The sequence below is a fragment of the Sitophilus oryzae genome, unplaced genomic scaffold (genome assembly GCF_002938485.1).
Source record: "Sitophilus oryzae breed Bouriz unplaced genomic scaffold, Soryzae_2.0 scaffold_682_pilon_pilon, whole genome shotgun sequence".
Lineage (NCBI taxonomy): Eukaryota > Metazoa > Arthropoda > Insecta > Coleoptera > Curculionidae > Sitophilus > Sitophilus oryzae.
Genome location: NW_022147287.1, coordinates 5,619,743 through 5,647,198, shown reverse-complemented (window position 1 = coordinate 5,647,198; position 27,456 = coordinate 5,619,743). Strand labels below are relative to the sequence as shown.

The 27,456-nt window shown below is 33.5% G+C and overlaps 2 protein-coding genes across 3 annotated transcripts in view; one reads left to right on the top strand and one right to left on the bottom strand.

Moving 5' to 3' along the window:
• LOC115887955 overlaps nt 1-25,046 on the bottom strand; it is a 107,061-nt gene extending 82,015 nt beyond the window's left edge. Inside the window, exon 1 of the mRNA XM_030907521.1 lies at nt 24,887-25,046. The gene's annotated coding sequence lies outside the window, so the exon portion shown is untranslated. The remainder of the gene's footprint in view (nt 1-24,886) is intronic.
• Nucleotides 1-27,456, top strand: part of LOC115887954 — an 88,720-nt gene that overhangs the window by 47,786 nt on the left and 13,478 nt on the right. The gene's annotated exons all lie outside the window — the stretch shown is intronic.

Below are 27,456 nucleotides of genomic sequence, written 5' to 3'. Positions count from 1 at the left end.
GATAACGGAATTTTCAAGTTTGCGGTATGTAAATTGCAGAGTGCGGAGTACTTCGGAAGAATATACGAGTACCGTAGCGACGAAAGGAGATGACGAAAACAAGAAGACGCGTCGACCATTTGGATCGTTCAAATCGACGTAAAGGCGGGTTTAGACCTATATGGTTTAGGCTCTGACGTAATTCATGCTAGAGGTGGGCAAAGATTGAACAAAGAGAGTCGTTCACATGAACGAGTATTAAAAATGAATCGTGAGATTCGATTCATTATTAATCCAGTAAAACATTTGTTGTTCATAATAAATGGACAGGCAACTTTTCCTCATGATTTTTTTTTGTAGCTTGATTATTTTTGGAGATAGCGTCCAGTTCATGAACAAATTAGGGTAGTTTTCAATGTTACTCTTTTTTCAGCAAATTCACACTAGGAAACTCGGTCAAAATAAGAGTCATATACCTTTGCCTTATGAACTTTTTTTGTAACTTGACTATTTTTGGAGATAGCGCCCAGATCATGAACAAGTGGTGGTAGCTTTAAATGTTTTTTTTCAGGAAATTCACAAGTGCTATTGGAAAATGGATTCGTGTTTTATTTGCCAGAAATTATTGAATGTTGCTGAAATTGTGGACGTTCAAAGAGAAGGACTGGCGACTCTTCTAAATGCAAATGTGGGTAGGGGCAATCTGAGGAGCCAACGCCAAGTCCATCACACAAAAGAAGACGATACAAATAAAAAAAATCATAATATTCATTCACTTGATGAATTCCATGTTTCGTTTTGGGGAAATAAATACATATCATAGGGAAGTTTGCATGTTTTTAATATGAACACCTTTAAGTTGGTAAATTTGTAGAACTAAACAAAAATTATGAAACTACCCCAATTTGTCCATGAACTGGACGCTATCTCTAAAAATAATGAAGCTACAAAAAAAATCATGAGGAAAAGTTGCTTGTCTATTTATTATTAACAACTTTCATACGTGTCAATTTGCTGTAAAACAAACTTTTTGAAAACCACCCCAAAGGGCTCATGAAACGGCCGGAAATAATAAACTTATAAAAAAATCATTAGGCGAACTTATAGAGAATGTTCTTATCTACAATTTGCGTCTAATTATTCTGTTGTAGTACAGTTTAAAAAAAACATCCCTATTGCTCAAAAACCGCAAGGAGAAAATTTCCGATTTTGTTTATTTTACACTCAGAAGACAGTCGCTGACAAACTCTGAAAAAATCAGCTTGCCCGTATTTTTTTTTCAAATGACAATTTTATTGGATTATATTTGCAATCCGGTTCGTTCAATTGAATCGTGGACAGCACGGATCCATAACATTTAAACGATGAGCCGTAAATAAGAATCGTAAGAATTGAATCGGATCACAATGAATCGTGGCCAGCACGGATCCATAAGATTTGAACGATGAGCCGTAAAAAAAGAATCGTGAGAATTGAATCGGATCACAATGCGATCGTGCGTTCAAAGAGTCGTGAGAATTGATTCATGCTTACAATACGGTTCGTTTGATTGAATCGTGGCCAGCACGGATCCATAAGATTTGAACGATAAGCCGTAAAAAAGAATCGTGAGAATTGAATCGGATCACAATGCGATCGTGCGTTCAAAGAGTCATGAGGATTGATTCATTGCTTACAATACGGTTCGTTTGATTGAATCGTGGCCAGCACGGATCCATAAGATTTAAACGATAAGCCGTAAAAAAGAATCGTGAGAATTGAATCGGATCACAATGCGATCGTGTGTTCAAAGAGTCGTGAGAATTGATTCACTGCTTACAATACGGTTCGTTTGATTGAATCGTGGCCAGCACGGATCCATAAGATTTGAATGATAAGCCGTAAAAAAGAATCGTGAGTATTGAATCGGATCACAATGCGATCGTGTGTTCAAAGAGTCGTGAGAATTGATTCATTGCTTACAATACGGTTCGTTTGATTGAATCGTGGCCAGCACGGATCCATAAGATTTTAAACGATAAGCCGTAAAAAAAGAATCGTGAGAATTGAATCGGATCACAATGCGATCGTGTGTTCAAAGAGTCGTGAGAATTGATTCATTGCTTACAATACGGTTCGTTTGATTGAATCGTGGCCAGCACGGATCCATAAGATTTGAACGATAAGCCGTAAAAAAGAATCGTGAGTATTGAATCGGATCACAATGCGATCGTGTGTTCAAAGAGTCGTGAGAATTGATTCATTGTTTACAATACGGTTCGTTTGATTGAATCGTGGCCAGCACGGATCCATAAGATTTGAACGATAAGCCGTAAAAAAGAATCGTGAGAATTGAATCGGATCACAATGCGATCGTGCGTTCAAAGAGTCATGAGGATTGATTCATTGCTTACAATACGGTTCGTTTGATTGAATCGTGGCCAGCACGGATCCATAAGATTTAAACGATAAGCCGTAAAAAGAATCGTGAGAATTGAATCGGATCACAATGCGATCGTGTGTTCAAAGAGTCGTGAGAATTGATTCATTGCTTACAATACGGTTCGTTTGATTGAATCGTGGCCAGCACGGATCCATAAGATTTGAATGATAAGCCGTAAAAAAGAATCGTGAGAATTGAATCTGATCACAATGCGATCGTGCGTTCAAAGAGTCGTGAGAATTGATTCATGCTTACAATACGGTTCGTTTGATTGAATCGTGGCCAGCACGGATCCATAAGATTTGAACGATAAGCCGTAAAAAAGAATCGTGAGAATTGAATCGGATCACAATGCGATCGTGTGTTTAAAGAGTCGTGAGAATTGATTCATTGCTTACAATACGGTTCGTTTGATTGAATCGTGGCCAGCACGGATCCATAAGATTTGAACGATAAGCCGTAAAAAAGAATCGTGAGTATTGAATCGGATCACAATGCGATCGTGTGTTCAAAGAGTCGTGAGAATTGATTCATTGTTTACAATACGGTTCGTTTGATTGAATCGTGGCCAGCACGGATCCATAAGATTTGAACGATAAGCCGTAAAAAAGAATCGTGAGAATTGAATCGGATCACAATGCGATCGTGCGTTCAAAGAGTCATGAGGATTGATTCATTGCTTACAATACGGTTCGTTTGATTGAATCGTGGCCAGCACGGATCCATAAGATTTAAACGATAAGCCGTAAAAAGAATCGTGAGAATTGAATCGGATCACAATGCGATCGTGTGTTCAAAGAGTCGTGAGAATTGATTCACTGCTTACAATACGGTTCGTTTGATTGAATCGTGGCCAGCACGGATCCATAAGATTTGAATGATAAGCCGTAAAAAAGAATCGTGAGTATTGAATCGGATCACAATGCGATCGTGTGTTCAAAGAGTCGTGAGAATTGATTCATTGCTTACAATACGGTTCGTTTGATTGAATCGTGGCCAGCACGGATCCATAAGATTTAAACGATAAGCCGTAAAAAAGAATCGTGAGAATTGAATCGGATCACAATGCGATCGTGTGTTCAAAGAGTCGTGAGAATTGATTCATTGCTTACAATACGGTTCGTTTGATTGAATCGTGGCCAGCACGGATCCATAAGATTTGAACGATAAGCCGTAAAAAAGAATCGTGAGTATTGAATCGGATCACAATGCGATCGTGTGTTCAAAGAGTCGTGAGAATTGATTCATTGTTTACAATACGGTTCGTTTGATTGAATCGTGGCCAGCACGGATCCATAAGATTTGAACGATAAGCCGTAAAAAAGAATCGTGAGAATTGAATCGGATCACAATGCGATCGTGCGTTCAAAGAGTCATGAGGATTGATTCATTGCTTACAATACGGTTCGTTTGATTGAATCGTGGCCAGCACGGATCCATAAGATTTAAACGATAAGCCGTAAAAAAGAATCGTGAGAATTGAATCGGATCACAATGCGATCGTGTGTTCAAAGAGTCGTGAGAATTGATTCATTGCTTACAATACGGTTCGTTTGATTGAATCGTGGCCAGCACGGATCCATAAGATTTGAATGATAAGCCGTAAAAAAGAATCGTGAGAATTGAATCGGATCACAATGCGATCGTGCGTTCAAAGAGTCGTGAGAATTGATTCATTGCTTACAATACGGTTCGTTTGATTGAATCGTGGCCAGCACGGATCCATAAGATTTGAACGATAAGCCGTAAAAAAGAATCGTGAGAATTGAATCGGATCACAATGCGATCGTGTGTTTAAAGAGTCGTGAGAATTGATTCATTGCTTACAATACGGTTCGTTTGATTGAATCGTGGCCAGCACGGATCCATAAGATTTGAACGATAAGCCGTAAAAAAGAATCGTGAGTATTGAATCGGATCACAATGCGATCGTGTGTTCAAAGAGTCGTGAGAATTGATTCATTGTTTACAATACGGTTCGTTTGATTGAATCGTGGCCAGCACGGATCCATAAGATTTGAACGATAAGCCGTAAAAAGAATCGTGAGAATTGAATCGGATCACAATGCGATCGTGCGTTCAAAGAGTCATGAGGATTGATTCATTGCTTACAATACGGTTCGTTTGATTGAATCGTGGCCAGCACGGATCCATAAGATTTAAACGATAAGCCGTAAAAAAGAATCGTGAGAATTGAATCGGATCACAATGCGATCGTGTGTTCAAAGAGTCGTGAGAATTGATTCATTGCTTACAATACGGTTCGTTTGATTGAATCGTGGCCAGCACGGATCCATAAGATTTGAATGATAAGCCGTAAAAAAGAATCGTGAGAATTGAATCTGATCACAATGCGATCGTGCGTTCAAAGAGTCGTGAGAATTGATCCATGCTTACAATACGGTTCGTTTGATTGAATCGTGGCCAGCACGGATCCATAAGATTTGAACGATAAGCCGTAAAAAAGAATCGTGAGAATTGAATCGGATCACAATGCGATCGTGTGTTCAAAGAGTCGTGAGAATTGATTCATTGCTTACAATACGGTACGTTTGATTAAATCGTGGCCAGCACGGATCCATAAGATTTGAACGATAAGCCGTAAAAAAGAATCGTAAGAATTGAATCGGATCACAATGCGATCGTGTGTTCAAAGAGTCGTGAGAATTGATTCATTGCTTACAATACGGTTCGTTTGATTGAATCGTGGCCAGCACGGATCCATAAGATTTGAACGATAAGCCGTAAAAAAGAATCGTAAGAATTGAATCGGATCACAATGCGATCGTTTGTTTCTACGGCGATATAGGCATAATGCAGGCACCAATATTTACACTTGAAAAGCCCTAAACAATTAATATAAGCCCTAAAATATGCCGGTCTGTGTATATTAAAGTTAATTATCTGTTAAATCCGAATAATTCTTCTGGTTTTATCTTAATTACAATGCACCTTCAGATGGAGCACGAACTTTAACGACTTTGGTATTCTCCTGTTTGTTCTAAAATTAGAAAAATATCCTCGTAACTAGGATCTAGATAACCAGCGAGCCAAAAGCTCTTACCGACTAACATCCTTATTTGATTTATCTGGTCGCATAAATCTGACGCAAAGTCTCCACGTATAGAAAGTAACTATAATAAATTTCCTCTCGACCTTTTTTCTCTTTGTGAGTTATTTTTGTTGGCATTAACTGTATACTAAGTGGAGTGCAAATGCCGGGACTACTATTACAGGTCACACGGTGGTTTACTAACAAATCGACGACTATAAGCAGGGGCGGATACAAGAATTTATTTTAGGGGGGGCCCAAAATGAAAAGCAATGTAGAATATGCTTTTTAGGGCGCCATTTTTAACGCAAAAGCCTAATATTTTACACAATTCACAGGCTTTAGGGGGGGGCCCGGGCCCCATGGGCCCTCCCCCTGTATCCGCCACTGACTATAAGGAAACCTGCAATGACCTTTTACAAACGAAATTATTGCACAGGGTGTTTTCAAGTTAGGGTAAAAAAACAACCCCTCGATTAACCCTGTATAATGTGCCAAAAATACGTTTTTTGACACTTTATCAATTTTTGCTACCAAATTGCAAAAATGAAGAGAAAAATTATTCAAGGACGTGGCAATAGCGCGAACACGACAAAGAAAAATACGAAACAACAGACGTCCACGTACGGTTTCCAAAGCCTACTGCGGTTAAGACTTCCGCCATTACTATGGGAAAATATGTAGAAAAACTGGTCCGCATGCAGTTAACATTCGTGTGTACTTTTAGTTATGTAGGTAGAGAGAGGTACGCTAAAAGAAATAATGCGATATATCTGCTCTATTTTGATTTTGTCGGTATTCTGCAAAAATCTTGCAAACCAAACCAAACCAAACCGATAAGTACGATTTTTATATATATATGAAATATTTCAACCCAAACAGTGTCAAAAAATGTCTATACCTATGTGACGGATTCATTTCTCCAAAAAAATCCTTTATGGGTATTTCGCCACTGCACTGCAACAAAATCTACAAAATAAAATAGTTATTTTTTGTAAACACTTGTGCGCTAAACCTAAACGGACACTGCTTGTCAGATGTTATGTTTACAGTTATACCAATTTGCCTAACAAAGAAAAAAAATGCTTAACGTTTCGGAAAGTTTATCTCTTTTCGAAGTTTAACTTGATATAATGTCATTTTAACAGAACGTCAACGGTTTCTTGTAGACGTATCTGTTTTAAAAAAGTAAAGTGTTCTCGAATAGTTGAATTTAAATATTTTAAATAGTTTTTTCTTTATTCTTTGTATTTTTTGCTTGACGGAAGCAAATATTGAAAGTTCGAATGAAATTCTCATTTAATTTCTAAAAGTTGTAATAATATTTTGTATTTACATCCAAAAGTAATGGAGGTAGGCAGTAAAGGTAAATAAATTTCAGTAACTAACTAAATAGAATGACTTTTAAGGACCATTCAAACTTATCACGCAGCCATTGTTTCTTAAAGTCAGGAACATTTAAAGAAAACATGAAAAACAAGACAACAAGTAATCGTGAATGTTTTGTAAGCTATAAAAATATAAATATTTATTAGATTTGTTTATTTATTATTGATCTGTTTTAATATTGGACCTGCCAATCTTCACTTGAACAGTTTATTAATAAAGTACTTTTCAATATTAAACTCCATTGAAAAGAAGAAGCAAACGTAAAAGCAGAGGATAGGTACATTAAAAATGCATAAAAGATAAATTTTATAATAGAGGTATTGAAATTTAGAAAACGTCAACATTTGACGTTTCCAATATTTTACCAAACCGTTCCGTATCAAACCGATGTTTTTCACGAACCGCTTTTTACCGTAGTTTATCGGTCTGGTTCGCCTGGTTGTGCAAAGAAATACAACCTTAATTGATAATAATATAATGAATGATATGAAATATACCAAAGTTATGCCGCAGTTACAAAGATACCCCCGGTAACACCAGCATCTACATTGCGTGCCAAGTCTAATTTATAATATTAATCATTGAATTTTTCAGTTATTATTAAGTTACTTAATAGTATAGTAACATGCTAATTTGACGTTAATCTGATCTAATACATCAGCATTTTAGTAAACACCTTTCACTAATGAAAATAATTTAAACATTAACACAAATTTTAATTATTCAGAGAAAATTGCTTAAGACTTTTTAAAGAACTCACGAAATACATGACTTTATTTTTAGAAATAAACCCACTATTCATAGTCCTGCTACATCCTAAAATGATTAGTTTCGGAGATACAGGGTGTAAAAGTTTAATTTTTATTATTTCGATTTTTTCCAAATAATTTCGGAAGTAACGTCAATATTTAGATGAAAATTGGCGTCTGGTTTTGTTTTTTAACATGAGAAATTTGATTTTGATGTCAATATGACTCCTATTTGTAGAGGGAGCCACCTACATGCGTTTTAACTGTTTTGAAGAGTAATAACTTTTCGACCGTACCTGTATAAAACTATTGAGTGAAGAAATATACATTAAGCAAATATTGAGTGTATATATGTCTTTTTGTATGCGACAAAAATTAGCTAGTTGAAATCAGATGCTCAAAATGTTTCCTTTCCTGTTAACTGCATAAAATAATTGCCTTTTCAAAAGGATCTTTTCATTTTAAAAGGCATATGTGGAGTTCTACATCGAAAAGCAGCTACAATAATTTCTCTCATGTTGTCAACACTGGTTGGTCGAGTTTTGTAAACACTGTCTTTAATATATCCCCATAAAAAACCAGACTAGATCAAATTAGGAGCATTTAAGAATTTTAATTGGTGAACGCACAGTGCATTCACCAACTAATAGAATCATATCAGTTCTTTCTGATGTAGGATAAGTTGGCATTTTCGACAAATTTCTGAGAATTTTTTTTGTTTTAACTGACACAAAATGATAACTAGTTGTTAAAGTTGGACTAATTAGACAGCTATGTTGAAGTGACGTCAGACATATCACAGCCACCTAAATTTTATCAAATTCTACTATTTAAAAAAAGATCTACTCAGAAATCATGTAAATAAAAATATCTAGGAAAATCTTTGTTTGAGAGGTAGGCAACCTTAATAGTATTTTTAAGAGACATGAATTCTCCATTGAATATCGGAATAATATACTGGGTGTTCCGTTTAAAATAAGAGAGTAATATGTTTTTAAAGGTGACCAATATTAATTTTGTCTCACCCTGTATAACTTTTTGGATCAAGTTTTAATTTGATTTAAAGTACAATAGTTAATTTAACTACATATTAGGCTATACCGGGTAAATTCCAATTTAGGTAACTTTTATTGTATATTTAAAAATTATTGTTCTTTATTTCTAGAAAATATTAAATATGTCAAAAACCTTACATTTTAGTCATATACTTTTCTTATAAAACTTGCCTTTATTTTTCCCCCAGAATCCGAAAATCAATTAATATATAGGGTGTTCCATTAGAAAAAACACAACTTTGGTATGTAACTTTTTTTGGGGACACCCTGTAGAACTCTCTATATTTTTAAAATATGCCTTGAATTGACCTACCTATGCTCACAAAATTTCATTTCAGTAGAAACTGTCGTTCTCCTTGGAGCCTCCGCGGCGTATGAGAGGCACCCTGTAGAGGGGACTGTACGTCTCTGCTTCGCTATATTTTTTTCCGTAATGAACGACTGCAAAACTCTAATCTGACCAAGAAATATATTTTCGAATACTTAACTGTGTATAATTGCTCGAAGGAATGTGTTTGTGAATTGATTGGGTACAAAAAGCGCCGTTAGAACGTGTAGATGGAAAAGTTCAGTGCTTTTGATTATGCATATTACATACCGCGAACGATTATTCATAGAGAATTATTCTTGGTGCAACGAACAACCTGAAATCCGATTATTTCCTAAATAGGAATTAGTCCAAGATAAAACTACCATACGATCGAGAAAAAAAAACGGCGTCAAAGACGGCTGGGGAATAACAATCGATGATAATTTTGGCGAGGTCAAGCCCTAGATGTCATTTACATGGCCTGTATTCTTCTTTATGTTTAGTAAATGACATCCACAGATTGAATTCGCCAAAATTCTCATCGACTGTCATTCCAAGCCGTCTTAACTACATTTTTTTCGATCATATGGTAGAATATAATAATAATAAATTTTTAAATGGTAGTCTCGGTGTTTTTTTACTTTATTTCCTAGAAAATGACATTCTGAATAGAATGAAGAACATATGTTAACTTTTGAAATTTTCAGTTAAAAATGGTATTTTAATTTTCAATGTACAGTGTGTCCCATTTTGGTGGAAATCATAGGGTATCTCCGTTATTAGTGAAGATAGAAGGGTGTGGTTTGCACAAACCTGTCCCACTTTTTCGTCAAACGGAAGATGCTGCAAACAAAACTTTCATAGCCCTCTTAGTTTCTGAGCTACAGGGTCTTTTCGAAAATTTTGCAATTTGGGACACCCCCTGTATCTCTGTTATTGTTAAAGGTATCGAGAAGGCGAAAACTGCTTATTGTAGAACTTTTTACGTAGGATACAGTGGTGTAGTCTGTTTTTCTACAGAAATAATATTTTTGAAAATATGAACTAAAGTTATGTTTTTTCAAATGGAACACCCTGTATATGTATAAATCATATGATCCGTCTTGATATGAGCTTCTCAAAATATATATCACTCTATATTTATTTTTACTATTTACTGCACTATATGTATAAAATATATCATTTTCTTATTAGTAGGCCGTGATAGATAACAAAAAAAATGGTATTTACTAAAATAGTCATACACATATTAAAATTTATTTGGGATTGAAATATTTTACTTTTGAACTGTTACCACTGAAACTGTGAATATATTTTTCTTTTTTTTATAACGGAATGGGTTTGCAAATATCTAAATGCTTGAATTATTAAAGCATTTTTCAGGTGTTCGACATTGTTGTAGGTTGTAGTGCCCACGATATATTTCGCATTTCAAAAATCCCCAAAATCAGAAATCGAGAACGGCGAAATCCGGGAATCGAGGAGGCTATCAATATGTGTTCATTGGTTCCAATTCATTGATTTGAAAAATAATAATTTAACAGTATTTTAATATTTTCATAGTTATGAGGGGGAATGTTCCCCACCTTGCTGAAAGTATATTTCACGTAAATTAGCTAAAGGAATATCTAAAATTTCCGATACGATAGATTATTCGTACGTATACACGTATTCCAAGATTTACAAATAGCTCCCAAAATCAAACAAGATAGCAGTATGTCGATAGCAGTATACTTTTAATAATTCTTTAGTTTCTTTTATTATCAATCATGGCCTACTAATAAATATGATCTTTTAATAAAAGCTTTTAAATATTGCAGTAAATAGTGAAAATAAATATAGAGTAATATATATTTTTGAGAAGCTTATAGTAAGAGAGATCATATGATTTATAAATATACAGGGTGTTCCATTTAAAAAAACATAACTTTAGTTCATATTTTCAAAAATATTTTTTTGGTAGAAAACCAGACTACGCCACTGTATTCTACGTAAACAATTCTAGAATAAACAGTTTTCACCTTCTCGATAGCTTTGACAATAACAGAGATACAGGGGGTGTCCCAAATTGCAAAACTTTCAAAAAGACCCTGTAGCTCGGAAACGAAGAGGGCTATGAAAATTTTGTTTGCAGCATCTTCCGTTTGACAAAAAAGTGAGACAGGTTTGTGCAAACCGCACCTTTCTATCTTCACTAATAACGGAGATACCGTATGATTTCAACCAAAATGGGACACCCTGTACAGCTTGCCATACTAGAGCCGTTCGGTATACAAGGAAGGTAATGTGGCTAGCACTACGCTTCAACCGCCTATTATTACCAGGATGTGAATCCCAAGTACTCATTTAAGGCTGAGTCGACCTAGGTATCTGAACTATTTTTATTTTTTATAAAAATAGTCGGCTGATGCAATGCCGGGAGTGGGATTCGAACCCACTACCTTGAGATTGGTAGACGAGAGCCTGTACCTCTACGCCACCGGGCACCTTTAGATATCATACATTAATCTTATTTTTGCTAGGGAACAACCAAATGTCAAAAAATTCTGGCCGTCATTTTGTGGCCGTCAATAAAATTGCAACTGAGGTATTAAGAAAATAATAATTTAAAATACAATTGAATATAAATACGAGAAGATCCGAGAGTCGAGAATTCACCCGTGAATTAGTTGGGTGCAGTCAAGTATGATGTTTGGTTTGTGGTTTGGAATATTCAAAAAATTGTAAACTCAGCATTGGAGCGTTTTATGAGTGGTTGCCATATTGTTGAAATTTCCTTACTTGGATTGCTAAAGATTTTATTATTGTTAGAAATGAATACAGCCTCTCTAAATTTGCGCTTTTTATGGGGTTCTTTGTGGACAATCCTGGCTTCCGACCATTTCATTTTGTGGTGCTTGGACCATGATCTGCAATGCCTGACATTGTTTCACCTCTCTGTGTTTGTTTTTAGGGTTCCGTACCCAAAGGGTAAAAACGGGAACCCTATTACTAAGACGTCGCTGTCCGTCCGTCCGTCTGTCACAAAGGTCTATCTTATGAACCGTTATAGCTAGACAGTTGAATTTTTTACAGATAATGTATCTATGTTGCCGCTATAAGAACAAATACTAAAAACAGAATTAAATAAATGTTTATAAATAAAAAAGTACTTTCACTAAACATTATGTTTTAAGTAAGAATTTTACATAGAATCTTTCAAGTACTCGGTGGCCGCGTGGTTAAAGCGTTAAGACTTTACGCTGCTATGACGTTGGAGCCGTAGTAAGGCAGGTTCGAATCTTAGTCAAGGCGACTTTTTTTTAATCGTTTTTATTTTTACATATTTATTGTTACTTTTTACATATTTAATATTGATTAATACAATTTTTAGTAATGTGTTTCTTCATTTTTTTTTAAATTACTTATACGCGCATTCAAAATTTCAGCTTCAGCGGAAAAAAGTTTATAATAATGTTAGGGGGATTCCGTGGGTCCACTAATTTAAACTCACGATAAAATACTTAACGAATTTATTTTTCTCACTCTGTACACACATCTTATACTATTTACAACACAATTTATGCAACTACTATTACTCTAACGGTTCTGGCACCTTCGCAAATTAATTCACAATTTAAAACGCGGTATTATCAAACTTCAAACTGTCCCAATTGCCTATTACGCGGGCTTATATACGCTATTGACTGTTTCTCGAACCTTCTACAATTCTCGGAGAGCGTTCTACTTCCTACTGGAAAATTCTACTGCTGTCCGATTCGCTTTTGCACTTAGCTAAGAGATGGTGCTTCCACAAAAACGTCTTCAGATTTGTTAACAATGCAGGCAACCAGCAATACACGTTTTTTAGTTACTCGCTTCTCCGACAGATGACGCCACATACACCTTGACAATAATATAGTGTCTATGTTTAATGTTGTATAGATAATGATACGGAACCTTTCGTGCGCGAGTCCGACTCGCACTTGACCAATTTTTATGTTCGTCAAGTCACGAAATAACTCAATCGATTGAGAAAGAGAAAAACGATTGAGAAAGAGAAAAACTTTTGTCTACCATTTCTGCATGTTCTTGTCAATAGAAGCAATGGATCCATTGTACTGCTGTATATAGAAAACCCACACATCTGAACTCTCGGCGATTTACATTTGATAACAGTCAGTGATACTTCTGACCGAAACGTTGTGTAAGCAAAATAAATAAAGACAATGGAACTCCGAAATTCTTTTAGTTTTAATACTGAATCATTTTCTACCACATTCAAAGTAATATCAAATATGTGTTATACAACATTATGTATTTGTAAACTTAGTAAATCCATCAACACTTAATATCATTTAGATTAGATTGATACATCTTTACTAAATAATCCAAATTACATTAATTAGACGAATATCAGCTAAATTCAATGAAATCTAATAAAAGAGACCAATTCGGGTTCCATAAGTGATTATTAACGATGATTTCAATGCAATATCTGATACTATTGTATAGAATTTGTACCAAAAATCAAAGGGTATATTCAATCGCGGATCTCTACCCGAGTTAGAGCCAACACATTCAAAAGCCTATTGCATAAAATAAATAAATACACTGTGAGGACTAGCGCAAATGTAGAACTCATCAAATACAGGATCATACCTGGCGATTTTACTACCAATGCAAACAACAGAGTGAAAATATATTAAGCAAAATTTAGATGCCAAATAACGCCCCAATAACTGTAAAATACCGCTAGAACAGTCTTTAAAATCTTTATATTTTTACTATACAACTTTTAACTTAAAACACAAATAAATATTTTATCAAAAACTAAACGTTCTCTAACCCAGTGTGAGTACATATTATCAAAGCAAAACCTTTGAAGGTGGGTAAAAGGACAATAACTCAATCTTTAAGTTGTTTAATTTAAATTTTAATGCTTAAAAAAGCAAGGGGTCCACATGTTTCGGGAATATAAAATATTCCCATCTTCAGGCCCAAAGACAAAAGTCACCTAGGAAGTCCAACCACTCAGAAGAAATAAAACCAGTTAGAGCTGTTAACATTTACACAACTCTCTCATTTTAATTATAAATTGTATAACTCTTCAAGAAATCGTTGCCTTTCGTTGTAATTTTATTTCTTCCGAGTGGTTTACTTCCTAGGTTGACTTTTGTCTTTTGGGCCTGATGATGGGAATAGTTTAAATTCCCGAAACATGTCGCCCCCCTTGCTTTTTTAAGCATTAAAATTTAAATTAAACAACTTAAAGATTGTGAGTTATTGTCCTTTTACCCGCCTTCAAAGGTTTTGCTTTGAAAATATTTTATCTCTCTAAAAAAATTAATAATTTCCCTCGAGAGTGGAAAAACGTATACAGAGTGTTTCAAAAAACATATGTCACCTCCCGTGGGGAGATTTCTCGCGTAAAAATATGACTTATTTTTCATATCAACATAGGGCCGATTCTGATTTGTTTCGTTGTTTACATTGGAATATAACATGAATCTACATATACCTTGTTTTGTAAATATTTTCCTGTAAAATAAACTAACCTATATATAAATGAGATTTTTAAAACTAGTTTCGTAAAGCTTTCTATTTATAAAAATCTAATAACTTCATGCTGCGTCCTACTAAGAAACTGATTAAAAATTCAAAAACGAAAGGAAAAAAAGTTTTTTTTTTTTTTTTTTATTAATATTAATATAATTGTGACAAAAAAGACTTGCTATTTGATCGATGTTTCAAGATGCGTGCTTGGTCTGATGTAGTTTAAACAATATGCTTCAAGACCATAATAACGGTGTGCATCGGTCGACGGACATAGGAAACTCCCATGATAAATATTAATGAGTCAATATGTTCCCTAATTTAGAGAAATAAATTCTATTTATTTTATTGAAGAGCATTAAACCCCACATTCAAAAGAATAACTTAATTATTTTGATTAGCCCGGTTACGAGTTATCGCCGATTCTTTTTAAATTTCTCCTTTTTTTTGAAAATTTTAAAAAAAAAAAAAAAAAAAAAAAAAAAAAAAAAAAAAATTAAATTTATTCAAATATTCTACTTAGTGCTTTATTATTAATCATTTAAAACTCATACCACACAAAAATATTAGCCCGATGAAATACACTACGAACAAAAAATTGATGATTAAATGGTAATTATCAGAAATAGTTATACAAAAGGTGTCTGTGACCATTGTTGAAATGCTCTGAGTTCCATCCGAAGTATTACCGACTTAGCTTGGAAAATCTCAAATCGCAAGGAATATCCAGAGATTGAGACCAAAGGTACCTACCCTAATAAATAACTGCAGATTTGAAGCAAGGCAGGAACAATGAGAAGATGCAAGAAATGCAAAGCACAAGGTGAAAGATCAGCACACGGAAACTGAGATTGAAAATAAATAAAAAGAAAGAGCTACGAGAGAGGACGAAATACGGCGCAGGCGTTTTGTTTGATATGATGGAAAGAACAAACACGATTAGGAATTTTAAAAACATATTTTTCACTTACGAATGCACGTTTACCTTAAATAATGAACCAATGTTCAAAAATTATCGATATTGAACAAAGAAAATTGTCGAAACAAGGACGCAATCTCCACAGAAATAAATGTTTGGGCAGGGATTTCGGACACAATATTATCGGGCCATATTTCTTACGCGAAATTTAAATGCAAGGAAATTATTGGAACTACTCGAAAATTATATTTTACCTGTTTTACATGATGCCGCTAGGAAAATCAGGAAGTTGTCCCAATGTTGGCGCCCGCACATAGTTACCCTGGCTGTTCGAATATTAGACCAATAGTTTTTAACGGAACACGTTAACTGGCCAAAATGCAAACATTTATTGCCAGCAATTTCTCCTGATATTTCGCCAAATGAATTCTTTCTCTGGGCCATTTAAAAAACAGGATAACAATGAAAAAAATACCCAAATCTAGTAGATTAAATAAAATGCTATCTCTCTATATGCAATGGAATTCAGTTACCCAAACTAGCGAGTAAGAAGAGAATTTTATTTTTTATTTTTTTTATGATCGCCTGGGTTGTCGATGGAGGAATATTTTTGAACATCTTCTTAAATCTAAAGTTCTAACCAATTAATAGTAACCTAAATTAATAAGTATTGAATATATGTAATATAACGTAATAAAAACAAAACTTAAAAAAAAAAAAAATATTACTTAATTCATATAATTTGATTTAAAATACATCTTTAAAGATGCCGATCACGTAATGAGTTTTCAATAATATAAAGCACTAAAATAGATAAAATTTCTAATTTTTCCAAAAACTTTTAAACAATTTAAAAAAAAGAAAATATTTAATAAAGAAATCGCGATAACTCGTAACTGAGCTAATCAAAAATATCATAAGTATTCTTTTGAATGTGGTTTTATCCTTTCTAATAAACCTAAAATAGATTATTTCTCTAAAAATTAATCGGGAAGCCAAAATTGACCCCATTAAAATTTACATGGGATTTCCTATGTCCCGTCCGACGATGCAACACCCGGTATAGGTACGGAGCAATCAACAATGATTGAAATAGTAGGCTATTCTGATTTGGTTCGTTTGGTTGGCAATAAATTAAAGACATTCGAAGACTGATCGACTTATCGACTGTTACCATTCATTTTCATTTTGTCTACTTACACCTACGTTTTGAACGTACTAAAGGGCTCCAATAAACGCCTCCCAGCGGGTTCGTGTTAACCAAGTTGATAGACACTCTCGCCCATATCTTTTTCGATCTCCTCTTTAATTGTCCTTTACCATGCATGTCTTGGACGACCAGTTCTTGTGGATTCCACTCAATATCTTCGTTTCCACTCGCTTCGTCTTAAAGTGTTACCAATCCACCTCCATTTCCTAAGTTTGATCTCGTTATACACGATTATATTGGTTGATCAAGGTGCCTGCTCACCAAGGGATAGAAGGCAATGAAAAGCAAATATCTACTAGGAAGAGAGCAAAACATCCATCTAACTGACCAAACCGTCTATTTTCAAACGAACACTGAAACGTAACTGAGAAAAGCGGAACGACTCCATCCTAACTTTGGAGAGGGTTGGCCTATCCTAAATCGTCTAAGACACCAACATATATATCGCAGCTCAAATAAACTTTTTGTATGACCCAGATAAAATTCATAAGGTTCTCTTATTTAAGTTATAAACAATCTTCGTATTGTCACGGTTATCTTAATCATGGACACTGTCTTCCTCAACGAACACTTCTCAGTAGGGCCTGAAGACTGAGAAAGACAACGGGCAATGCAGATCTTGTTGAAAATTACGGGAAAACACCAGATATATCTACTACCCTTTACATCATCACTGAGTGCGCCGAACGTTACTGACCCACTTCGTCCATGAAACTCCCTGCACGTCTGTATACAATGAAAGTCTGGCCCTGTTGAGCTCGTGTGCGAATGATACTGTGCTTTTGTCAAACCCGTGAGACTGTATGATGAGTTATAACTCGTTATAACTCAAGAAAGGGGAACACACAATAGATCTATAAGGTCGCGGTGATTAACTCCCCTTCTAAACATTCTACAACATTCTACATTGGTTGATCAAGCTCCATAAATCCTAATTTTTGATAGTATTTGGCCAGAATATTTCTACAATTTCTCGCAGACAACGGTTTACGAAAACATGGAGTTTGTTAATTAATAGCGATTTAATCTTCTAGGTCTCTCGACTATAAGAAGAAAATTCTTACATAAAAAAAAAGCATTTTTTAAGTGAGTTTTAATGGCGATATACTCAGAAGAGTCATCCATATGCATGAAGACATATATTTTGTAGAATTCTAATTAATAATTGCCTTAAAATTTCTAGGTAATCTAACCTAGTCTTGGTAAACATGGGCACTGTTGTATAAATATTTACATTAATTTTTTAATGAGGTACTTAAAGCATGGTCAAAAATTATTCGAAACTGAGATTATGTTTGATGATGGTTAACTTAACCATTTGATAGGTCAATCGCCTCGAACTTCAAGGTCAGCGCAAAATATTTTGGGGTGTAAACAATTTGCACAATGTTGTTTTTTTTTTATTGTTCAAATTCCTATATAGTGGAGTGCCCAGAGACTTTTACCTCGGAATACAATTACTTTGAATATATTAATGTGAAACCTTCTGTATTGTGTTTTATAGATAAAACACTAAAATGTTTACCCATTTTTCGTTGCTCTTAATTTTTTATTTTAGTAAATTCTTAGTTATTTCCTACTTATTATTTTGATTTTTTAATTTTTTTTTAAGTAAATTTATTGAAACCAATAAATCTAATACATAAGCTATACCTATTCTGCTTATATTCTCATCATTGAAATTTTGATTGAAATCGAATTATACAGGGTGGTGCTTCATATACAACGCGGTTTTTGCAAGGAGAACAAAAGTTTGTATTGAAGTGAAATTTTCTGAGCTTATGTAAGTCAATTTAAAGCGTTTTCTAAAATTATGTAGAGTTCTACAGGGTGTCCCCAAAAAAAGTTACACATCAAAGTTATGTTTTTTGTAATGGAACACCCTATATATTAATTAATTTTTGGATTCTAGTAAAAAAATAAAGGTTTGTTTCATTAGAAAATTATATGACTAAAACGTATAGTTTTTGAAATACATTCACCGGTACGAAAAATGGGCACCTTAAAACTTTGATGTATTTTGAAGGTTAATATATATTATTTTAATAGGCCGATTTTGATGATTTTTTGAGCAGTGTGTTGCCAAATTATTTGACTTTTTAGTATCTTTTTCTAAATTAAAAATGAAACTCCCCATCTATTAATTATACGAGGGAATACAAAATCTTGATTGATATTTTGGTGAAAGTTTGAAACACCCTGTGAAATATGTTAAAACAGCAAGAAATTTAAAAATCGTTTTGTCATCTAGATACATCCTTTCTCGATGGTTTGTTTTTTGGTTCATCTCATTAGATTTATTTTTGTTGGAAATATTCGGTTTTAAAGAAGGCACTAACATTTTTTCGTAATTTTTCAAGACCATGCCTTTGCTTTTGGGCCTAGTCAAGACATCTAGTAAGTTCTGGTCCCGAAGCAGGCCTTCTTGACATAAGATTTGCTTCATTTAATCTTCTTCTTGTAGTCCGTTAGTTAATATGTACGGTCCTTAAGTGCAATTCATTATCAATTTGAAAAGCTGGCAAACGGCGGTTTCTTAGCAATAAACTTACAATAAGTCGATCGTCTCGATTAGAAGTTCTCATACGAAGGTTCCTGGACGTCTAGATTGACGTCGTCATGGACGTGGTCATAATTCAAAGACCATTTAGTATACTCTATGGTATTAAGGTATTTTTGGAACCGGAATTTTATAGCAAATTCACTGAACTCGAATAAATAAATTATATATATTTGACTCACTCTGTATATCTATAAAAGTATTTTTGAAATGTGAACTACCATTAAACATATATTTTGTAAAAGGTTTGAAGTGAAAATCTCAAATAAGAATCCTGATACAGAGCTTTTCCGGAATACGGAGCCATCTTGTATGTCTGCATTTGTATATGTGTGTTTATTTAAATACTAAAATGAAAGCAACGAATTTAAATTGGTAAACTTTGTAATATATCTTATTAACAATACAATGCAAAAAGTTTTATAAAAAATCGTTCACAGTAAATGAATTCCGAGGTTTGTATCCCATAAGGGCTTAAAGCACTCCACTAATAGACAAACCTATAATTTTCAATCAGTAACTTTTTTTGTTCGTGAACAAATCATCGAACACTATTGTTCTCTGAAAAGTTTAAACCTCTAAATTTGGTATAGTCTGTCCAATAGGTGGATTCTTGACAGTGACAGTATAGACGCGTTTTGATTTTTAGATCAAAATAAAACATCTAGCTCATTTCCCAGCTCAGAATTAGAATTTAGAGTTAGTAACTAGCATAGACGGCCATAGAAAAAACAACTGCTACCTCGTGCAAACCGTTCCTTCCCCTAATTAACAGCTGTTCGTTCCATGCGAAGACTTTTATCTTCATCTGTGCATCTGTACGAACCACAATAATTAATATTCAGCTCCGCGTTCTTCTTTTTCTTCGTTCCTCTTTCTGCGATCTTCTTATTAAGAGGTTGAAATCGATAGTGTGCTATGGATTTCTTTTTTCCCGATGTTCTCGATTTTTTCCTCGAACACCATATGAAAAGAAACTCATTTCGGAATTTGCAATTTGTAGTGTAGATTTTTTTTTGTAGAACGCGTAGAGATTGTGGTTGATTTTTATTAAAAGGTTGATTATGTTTGAATAAGCGTTGGCTATGTTAATTATAACTTGGGTGAAACTGTAGTGAAGGGGAGATTTTAAGAATTTTCAAGTTCAATTACTTTCGAGTTATTTCTTGCTATAAACTATAAAGAAGCACAGCTATACCGTGCTGGCAACAGTTACTTTTGGGTCGGCATTTACATGTGTGGAAGTAAATCGACGGTGTACTGTTGCGGCGTTGCCGATACGCCTTTCCCTATCAAGTAAAGTAAAATCACGATCGCAAACCGCTTATTTTTAAAAGACTTTTTTTTCAAGAGATAACTAGATAAAAACATTAGACATGTTTCTGAGCATCTGAAATGGAAATATAAGGATATCGTTAGGGTGTCATTTTTTTTTAACGAGAAAACGTCAGTAATCGCGAAAATTTAAAAAGTCAACTTTTTTACACATAACAGGCCATAACTCAAGAACCACTTTAGATATTGAAACTTTTTTTTTTATTTTCAAGATCGGATATTTTACAATATGTTTACATAAGAAAAATTCGATAAGGTTGTTTTTTCCATTCAAAAATTGTAAACAATCCATCTATTTACTTTTAGAGCATAGCATTTCAGCAATCGTGTAATTTTTTTATTGATAAAGATTTTCACATACTGTCTACAAAGAAAATACAGCAGAAATATTAACAAAGTTCTTGAAAAAAACTACAATCTATTATTTCTAATAGATTTCTAGATATCGATTTTTGAATTCAGAGTTCTAATAGCGCGACCACTATCGAACACCCACTCAATTCCACTTATTTTTACCAAAAATGCAAGTGTTTCTAGCTTGCACTTAAAAAAATTCAAGCTATAGGGAAAATTACAACGACTCGTTAATAAATAAACAAATTAAGTATCACGAGACGTAATTAAATCGTGAAGCTGAACGCATGACGTACACCTCTCCCTAGAACTTTAAGTACTGACAGAGGTATTGATTGGGTCGACCGGTCAACTGCGACAAATCTGCTTATCCCCTTCCACGTCTCTTAGCGAAGTTTCTCGGTTTATTTCATACGTTTGGCAACGTGTTTACTGTCCTCTCTTTGTTCAGTACATTATAAACGCATTGTACTCTTCTTACATACGGAAATCTCGACCCAAGACTAACCTTTGCCAGCCCTTAGTATACTATAAATGAAGCTAAAAAAATTTGAGTAAATATATTTTTATAATATTAGGGCAGAGGATGTATGTTTCTTAAAAATAAACTGAAAAAGAAGACAACATTTTTTACTAAAGAACTAAAAAATACAGATAGCAAATAGATCTGCCATGTCGAGCATAGCCGTACCATCCTTTTCTCGGAGGTCTTAGAGGCACTTTTGACCACCCTGTAACTTCGTTGTGGATAAAGCCAGAATATTAATTTTTATGTATTTTGGTAACTAGGTTACCAAAATATCTAGTAATTATTATACCTCATAGTTTATGAATTATCGCTTGTCAAAATATTTTTTTAATTTCGACATTGATTCACCGACAGATCATCAAAATTTTAAGGTACTTCTAGATGTGTCACAAACTTCAAATTTCGAATTTTAGATAGCTTTAAACTTATAATGGAAGGAAAAAATTAAAAATCACGAAATATCCTTTTGGATCAAAAGTTAACTGTCTATCCGCTACCTCGTCTTGTCTCGTCTTGTTTCGACTTGTCTCGTTTAGGTTAGGTTCTTAATTTCGGGAGACGATAATGCAATTTTATCGTCGTGTATAAAACAATATTTTTTTCCATAATAGCGAGTTACGTTTTAAAAAATATTCAGAAATTATTGTTTCAAGGAATTTATTACGAGTAAAAAAAATATTGTGCTGAATTGGCATTGCTTTCTATGTAATTTGACAAATAAATAAAGCTGTCTCTTCAGTTGTCAGTTTTGAGTCAATATTTTTATTTTAAACACATAAAATAGCCCAAACAGGCATGGAAACATTGTCAAATAAGAATATTTCACACCAAAATAATATAATTACAGTTAAGATAATACTACAATTAAACTAAGATCCTAACTAAGTAAAATAAGCAAATACATAGAAGAAATAAAAAAACGATAGAATTAATATATACAAACAACAAATATTATTAATATATACAAACAACAAATATTACACATTAGATATCAGACTTATATACACAGCTTTATCGGATCTGTAAAATTCTTCCAATGAATAAAAGGCTTTCTTTGCTAGAAAGATTTTTAATGTGGCTTTTAACTTGTTTCTTGCCAAACCTCGAACACATTCGGGAAGGAAATTGTACATTTTTATTAATGAGAAATCAACATTTTTTTGTAGGTAGCTAAAATTATATTTATCTCCGACTAAATAGGACTTATTTCGCGTAGGGTAATTGTGAGTTAGTTTCAAATTTTTGAAAAATTGCCAGTTATCATAAACAAACATTATGCACTCTACAACATATATACTTGTTATTGTTAGTATTTTTTGTTCAATAAAATAATTTTTACAGCTCTCCGTGGGTTTCATTCTAAATATTGAACGTACGCATTTCTTTTGCAAAAGCAAAATTCTCCCGATATCGCTCGAGTTTCCCCAAAATATTATGCCATACTTTATCCTTGAGTAGATAAATGCATAGTGCGCTGAAAGTGCAGCATCTACCCCAACAGCGTCTGATATTATCCTCAGCGCTAAAGAAAATTGTGCAATTTTAACCGCCACGGTTTCAATATGTCCTCTCCAGTCCAGTCGTTCATCAATTCCCACTCCCAGAAACCTTATACTTTTAACTGAATTAATTTTAATATTATTATACATTAGCTCAAAATCTGAAAGCTTCCGATTACCAAAAAGAAGGCATTGTGTCTTTGAAATATTTAATGTCAAGCCATTATTATTGAAATAATTCACCAGAGTGTCGACAGCAGATGTCACTCTTTCTGTTAGTGGATTTATTAAATCATCGCTAAATAGCAGAGTGGTGTCATCTGCATATAAGATTGTCTTTTCGCCAGTGACATTCGGAATATCGTTTGTATACAAAATATATAGCAGTGGACCCAGCACTGAACCTTGAGGGACTCCTTTTTTTAGCACTAATTTATTTGAGATAACTCTTTTGCCATAATCATCATATTCTACGATTTGCTGAGTTCTATTGCTTAGATATGATTCGAATAATTTTAATGCAGTTCCCCTAATTCCAAATCGCTCCAATTTCATTAATAAAAATTTGTGATCGACACTATCGAATGCCTTAGAAAGGTCTAAACACATTATTAAAGTTTGTTTTCCATTATTTAAGGACTCTATTACAAAAGATAATGCTTGGTATAAAGCTCGTATTGTTGATCTTCCTTTCATGAAACCGTTTTGTTTATCCGATATAATTTCGTATTTCTCAACAAAATCTATCAAACGTTTATGTAAGACCTGCTCAAAAATTTTACTGATGTTTGGTAATAAAGATATCGGCCTATAATTTCTCTCATCATCTTTTGCACCTTTCTTAAATATTGCCCGAATATATGCATTTTTTAGGCTATTTGGAAATGTCCCTGTCATAAAACATAGATTTATAATATACGCTAATGGCTCTGAGATACTATTTGCTACTTCTTTTAGGACAAAAATAGGAACTTCGTCATCTCCCACTGCTCTCTTATTTTTTAAATTTTTTATAGTAGAAAAATTGCTGATTGAATTGGAGCCAGAAATGGCTCAAAACGAAATAAGTAAATTACCAACAGATATTCAGGCTGAGGCGACAAACGCCATATCCAAACTACTTCCATTTAAATCCCGAATAACTTATGAAAAGGAATACAAAAATTTTCAAAAATGGAAGCAATTAAAAAACGTGCGAGAAGAAATAAAGTTTTTAACCTATGAAAAGATGAGGAATGTACCAAAGTTATGCTGCAATCACAAAGATACCCCAGTTTACGGCATTTCATTTGCTACAAGAATTTTTTAGCATTCAACTGTAAAACGCAAATACTCATAAATAATATCGCACTGCAGTTATTTTTAACTGTCACGAAAAACGGACGTTATCTATGAAATAAGTATGGCTACGGTAAGGCTCCAGATATTAATTTTACGCTGTAAACATAACTCAAAATAATTACCACTTGGATTTAACAGAAATCGCGGGATACTCTTGGCGTGCTGCGCTGTTATAAATTGCAACCGAATACCTAAATCAAATTTGCGATGGTTTATTAATAATTCTAATTGTGTATTTTGCTATTTCCTGTTTAATGAAACGCCTAGATAATTGGTTTAATCCAAAGACATCTAAATGGGTAGAGAGAACACTCCATTCATAAAACTCAATTTTTTAGAATCATACATGGTTTGACACTTTTATGAAGTTAAAAAGAGATGGGTACTGATGGAGATTTGGCTCTATCATCTATCGGTGGCGTCATGTTTTTATTATCAAAAATTGATTGGGATTGCCTCAGACCAATTTTCCATTATAGGTAACTAGTTTTGCCTGAGGCCTAACTGAGGGTAACTCTAATTTCACAATCGAAAGCGCCAACAAATAAGAAAATATACGTATTTTTGTAAAAATCTACTTATAACTAAAAGTATCTAAACACGCTACTGTAAGCATGGCTAAAGCTAAAAAAACGTAATGATACTTACCGTCGAAATATCAATTCCGAGTTAGAATAGTCCACCCTTTTACAAACTGTGCACTAGCAAACCATCGTAGATAGTTAAAAACTACTTTAAATAGTTTTCTTTGCAATAAACACTTATAATTGTTAGAAAGTTGTTTAAAAGCTACAAAAACTTTCAACTACCGCAGAAAACCATAGATAAATGCAACAAGTTTAGATTGGAAAGCCCGTAAAAAATTTAGGTCGCGAAATTATTTTGGGTCGCGACCGTTATACGCGATCTGGCGCTGCTATAGCGGTCGCTAAGAACAACGGCAAACAAAAACAGAAATAATTTTCTTTTGTCAAAGTCAGAATCTTCAAAAATCATAAAAATCTTCAAAATCTAAACCGCTCTCATTAAAGAAATTCCGAAAAGTGTTTATAGCGTCCATTTTCAAAGTAATTATTGCTACTTTGTGAGTTTAATTCAAGTTTTATTTACTCCAACCGGTGATAATTGTGAAAAAGTGGCATTAAAAACTTAAAAACCTGTGCTGTGAACTGTGAACTGCAAAAACCATCGTGGATCGTGGCATAACGTCGGTTTCCAATGTTTCATAGGTATTTCATACATGCGTCCTTATATAAAATAAAGTTTCTTGTATGCAACACACTGTATTTTATTTATAATATATAACGAAAATAATAATAGATTTGAATAAACAATATTTGGCGATATAATTCCGGAAAAAGCCGAACCGCTCCGAAATTTTCAAAAGTTTTGGGTCGCGACCGTTGCAAGAATAGCGCCAAATAGTGTTTACATTGTCCTTATGGGCACTTTCCAATCTAAACTTGTTTCATTTATCTATGCAGAAAACTCACAACCGCACGCTGTCAAATATAAGTTGAGTGAAAACAAATGAAAACGTCAAATGTCAGCGTAATTCCTACAGATTTCTACGATTTCGTAGTAAAGATGAATCCGCAACGATGCCGCTAGTTGTCATTGTAATTTCCCTAATATAATTTAATTAGAAAACTATTATATTAATTAAAGTTATATACCTATACAAATATTTAGTTTAACGTTTCTATAGGTACACAAAAAAACATTAATAACAATATAACATTTTGAACTCGAACCGTAATCACAGTAACTAGTTATTACTTTAATTTTATATTGTAGGTATATATATATATATATATATATATATATATATATATATATATATATATATATATATATATATATATATATATATATATATATATATATATATATATATATATACCTATATATCTACATACAGTGGAAAATCTTCAAAATCACAATCATTTTGGGTATGTAAAATATGCGGAGAGTATTTTTGTATAGAAATAATAAAACATAGTAAACTAGGTTGTGGAATGGACAGTTAACAAATTTATTTTGGCAACAAATTTCAAACATTCACGTTTGTGATAATGATAACTGGCCCAGAAATGTCAAGCAAAAAATCAGATTTGTTATACAGACAGTTCCAGATTCTTGGACATTTTTTTTTCAAAATCATTAATAATTTCGCAATGTTTACACTATTTGTATAATGCTGAAATTCAAAAGCGACTGATTTGAAGTACAAACCAAAAGTATGTATTAGGATATATTTCAGGAAATGGTTTTAACTTATTGTTAAAATAATTTCCTGAAACGGTTGCTCAACAAAGTGTGAATGGACCGGGATGATTTTATTTAGATGGAACACGTTGTATTATATTACATTTTTGGCTTCCTTTCTGATCACTTTACATAAACTAAAGAGATTATTAAATATCTCCAAAAAAATCCTTTATGGGTATTTCGCCACTGCACGGCAAGAAAATCTACAAAATAAAATAGTTATTTTTTATAAACACTTCTGCGTTAAACCTAAACGGAAACTGCTTGTCAGAAGTTATGTTTACAGTTATACAAATTTGCCTAACAAAGAAAAAAATGCTTAACGTTTCCGAAAGTTTATCTCTTTCCGTCGTGGGAAGCAAAAAAATACAAAGAATAAAGAAAAAAACTATTTAAAATATTTAAATTCAACTATTCGAGAACACTTTACTTTTTTAAAACAGATACGTCTACAAGAAACCGTTGACGTTCTGTTAAAATGACATTGTATCAAGTAGTTCAGTCATTGGGGATTTTTCCTTGGAAAAAAGTCCGGAAGTTTTGCAACTTTGCAGGTTTATAGGTTTTCTTGCCAAGATGGCGCCCAAAATCGGTATTATGTAAATATCTCGAAAACTATGCGTTTTTCGCAAAAATTTGGGGAGAGCAAAATTAAAGAGAATAAAATTTTCTATAAAAAAGGTTCTATGAAAATTTTCGCTAAAGTCAACCGTTTAGGCACAAAATCCCTGGAAATTTTAGAATTTTGCGTAAAATGTGATATATTACGTATAGTCAATTTTCCGAAATCAAATGTCGATTAGGGTTCACTAAAACTAGTTTTGGTTTAGAATTAGAATTTAGAATAAGTGGGAGGGGGGGTTAATCTCTGCGACCTTAGAGATCTATTGTGTCGCCCTTTCTTGAGTTATAACTCATCATACAGTCCCAGGACTTCCTACGGAGAC